The 3,774-nt window shown below is 39.6% G+C and overlaps 1 long non-coding RNA gene across 1 annotated transcript in view; it reads right to left on the minus strand.

Moving 5' to 3' along the window:
- Positions 1-2,126, minus strand: part of LOC104163082 — an 8,476-nt gene extending 6,350 nt beyond the window's left edge. Inside the window, exon 1 of the long non-coding RNA XR_696465.1 lies at positions 1,969-2,126. This is a non-coding gene — a long non-coding RNA (uncharacterized LOC104163082). The remainder of the gene's footprint in view (positions 1-1,968) is intronic.
- Between the last annotated feature and the right edge of the window lie 1,648 nt (positions 2,127-3,774).

Here is a 3,774-nt window from a genome sequence, read left to right on the forward strand (position 1 = left end):
TACTTTAGAAATACCAAATGATACAGAAATAGTTCAAGCTGTCACATAAATCCTGCTGCCCACAGAGTGGAATACGGCATTAGTTTCACACTGAACAGCTCTATCACAATGAAGTCTGAGTGAAAAGACAAAGAACAGTACCCAGATAAAACTGCAGGGGATTCAGTTGTAAAAGGTTATTTCCCATTTCAGAATTTTGCTCAGGACACCCCTTTAAGTTTTTATTGACCTCCTCCTTAAAAAACAAACAAACAAACCACCACAGCCACAAACTTCCGAGATGCTACTATTTCTCCATAGATGTGAGAAGTCAGACCATTACAGCCTCACTCTCCTGTTGATTTGGAACAGGAGTAACTGTTCATCCAAAGGTATGCATCATGCTTTACAGAACCAAGCAGAGCTTATAGGCTCACAGCTTCCAGTAGGCAGTAAAAGAAAGGAAATAAATAGGAAGAGGATCAGGACAACTTTACAGAATAATCCCAAAAAGTATTCTGTTTAAACATAAATAATTTCTTGAGGATATTATAGAACAGTCAAGCTTTAAAGCAGTGGACTCACACAAGAAATTCTGGCTTTGTAAACTAAGACAACATAGTGTACTTTAGGGACAAGGAGAGAAACAGAAATGCCTGAAGACAAGCCACAACACCAAGTCTGGTATTACCGACAGAAGTGAAAACAGTGGAAAACCAGCAAGGAATCAGATGTAAAAGCAAGGTTTTCAGCTGGTCTTTGAAGACATCTTTAAACTCAACAGAATGCAGGAAGGAAAGCCAGTGAAGGATTTTAAAAAAGGAACCTTAAAGTTTTCAGGTTGAAATGCTAGAAGATTTTTAAAAGCTGTAGTCTGGATGGAATGGAAGTAAGTAACAAAAAGCAAGTGTCTTGGGAAAAAAAAAGTGTCAAAAAAGTGCAGAAATTACGGAAGCAAACAATGATTTAATACTTTCATTTCTAATATTAGGATCCAATCCAAGTGCATCATCTTGTATCAATTTCAATGGATTGAATACCCAAATGTCAGTACAGATTTACTTGTAGTACCAAAGCTCTGGCACCCTGTACCCCTGCTGTGGCTGCATCTCAATGTAGATGCAAATTATTCAGCTGAACACCGTGAACTACCAGGCAATACAATTTTGTTTTACACACAATTAGCTCTTATAATCCTGTGAACTCAGTTGTTATCCTCCTTTCCCCTTTCCTTCTGTTGCACTTACCTGTTTTAAATTCACACATGGAACACAAGTCACGCCATGGTTCTCATCTCTAATGCTCTGAATGATTACTGGACCTAACATAACAGACTGAATTCCCGTGTGGTGAACACTGAAAAGACTTGCACCATAAACGTATTTTATGCATTTATCCAGATCCTTCTCTAGCTTAGATCCATGCCCAAGTTCCTCACTCAAGCAAAACCAGAAAAACTAAATTACATTTTCCATAAGGACATGTGATGGTAAGATCAAAAATATCCTGTACCAAAACTACTGCAATATAGGAGGTTTGCATGGCAAAATACAAGTCATTCCTTTCCTAAAAATCACTGCTTTGGTACCAATCTAATGAAGCCTCTGTCTGAAGTTATGACCATAAAGAAAACATACAGCTACATGGTTTACAGGGAAGACATGGAGAGGGCAAGCATGTATTAGCTATATAGAGATACCTTCTAGTCACTATTACTTATGCTAATCTAAAATATGAGATACATGGACTAAAAATGCTTTCCTAGGTAATACAGAACTGGACTAGAGTCGAGCAAAAAAACCTAAAAGAACAAATGAGGAAAAACTGACTTAACAGTTGTCATTTCATGATTAATCTGTGAAACTCAGTGCTACACAGCCAATAAAAGAGGTGGGGTTTTGGTGGTTCTTTTTGTTTTGTTTTAAAAAGCATCCTTAAACCAAACGTTGCTTCCCAGAACAGCACCACATCTTCAGAAAAAGACGTTACCGTTAATGTTGTCACAGTAGTAAAAGTGTTCATCATTTAGAGAAGGGCATGCAGAAACTAAATCCTGCAGGCCTGCACCAGTTACAGTGAGACAGCCCGAGAGGTTAAGGTGTTCCAAACGTGGCAGTCCTCCTCCCAGAGTCAATGCCCTGTTAACAGACAGAAGAGAGGTTTTAAGAGCTCACACAGCATTAGACTGACAACTACTCCACTACGTCACCAAGTCACTGGCTCAATTGCATCTCATAACAAAAAACACACCTCTAATAAACCATGTAGTTTTAAATCTGGCAGTTTCACATCCTATAAAAGGGAACACTCCTGGAGCTGTGTAACAGACCTGAAAAATGAACTGGTTTCTCCAGAAACTAACAATTCCTGACAGACTTAAATGGTAAACCACTTTGTTTATGAATGACTCCATAGGTGACCAAGTATTTCAAAGAGCTACCAAGACATTCTTCTCCAAAACACCACCAATTTTGGCAACTCTTCCAAGGTGATGTATATACCTCAACTCACCCTGAAAACATGACACTCCCAAGCCTGGTACATTATGCTTCCGAAAGTTTGACCATCTTAAAAATTTAGATTCCAAAATAATTTTAACCAAAAAGTATTTTCCTAGGACTGATAGTGGAGGCTCTCTCTGCTAACACACCATCTTATTATTCAAGTGGATTTCTACTGTTTTTCCAGAGTGCAAGAGATTTTGGCTGCTGATTAACAGCCTCATAGATATATCAGACCTGAGCAATCACTCCATGTCAGTCTGCTTGCTTCTCACCAGCTCACAGGGCAGCCAGCCCAAGCTGAAATCACAAACAAGCTCTCCCACCTGAAAAAAAACCACCAGGCTTGAATCACCAAGCTGCAGATTCAAGCCAGCACCTAAAACTGAAACTGCCTTCAGAGGCATTTGTACAACTTTCTCCTGTCAGCAGGCAGAAGTAAAACCGCTGACCACAAAACCAGCTATCACTTAACAACTTTTCTATGAAACGAACTGGCAAGTGGAGATTTCATTCTTTCCTCAGGGACTCAAACTATTCTGGTGAGTGCAAGAAGCACTTGTTGCAGCACACTCTCAGCTCTTAAATACTGCCTTTTATCCAAAGAGCACCATTGGGAAACCAGTACCACAACTAAACCCTTCCCATGACTCAATGGCCAAATGTCCCTTCGGTCCTAGATTACCAAGTCATGAAAAAACAGACCAGTAACATGCAAACTACACACAGTATGACCTAATCAGCACCTAACAGAACTCAGCAGTACCAGTCTGCTCCAACACTTGAACACAAAGCACAGCTATCTGAAGCTTACTCTGAGCAAGACTAACACAGATGAGTGAAAAAATGTCAGAATCACCACTACAGGAAACATTCGAATTGCTGATACTTCTGAACATCAAATGGGGATGAAGCCTCCAAAGAGACAAATCAATGCCAGCAGCGCCACACTCTCTCTCTCAGTTGACTGCATCGTACAGTACAGGTAGGCATGAAGTCTTCCCACTCCAAGAAGCTTTAGTTAGCCCTAAGTGCTGCAGCACACCTAAGCCAGTGGCTGCAAGTACTTCAGTGTCATCCCATTTCCATTATCAAGCGATAACTATGCTTTTGACACAATACAAAATATCAATGGCAAATATTATCACACATAGGAAATTCTGCAACTCTTGAAGCCATCTCAATATTCAAGTCAACTATTTTTTCATCCTCCTTTAATTATCACATGAAGTCATATTTAACATGATGTTCTGCACATACAAAATTATCATAGAATCATTTAGGTTGGAAGAGA

Source organism: Cariama cristata, unplaced genomic scaffold (assembly GCF_000690535.1).
Source record: "Cariama cristata isolate BGI_N322 unplaced genomic scaffold, ASM69053v1 scaffold7436, whole genome shotgun sequence".
NCBI lineage: Eukaryota > Metazoa > Chordata > Aves > Cariamiformes > Cariamidae > Cariama > Cariama cristata.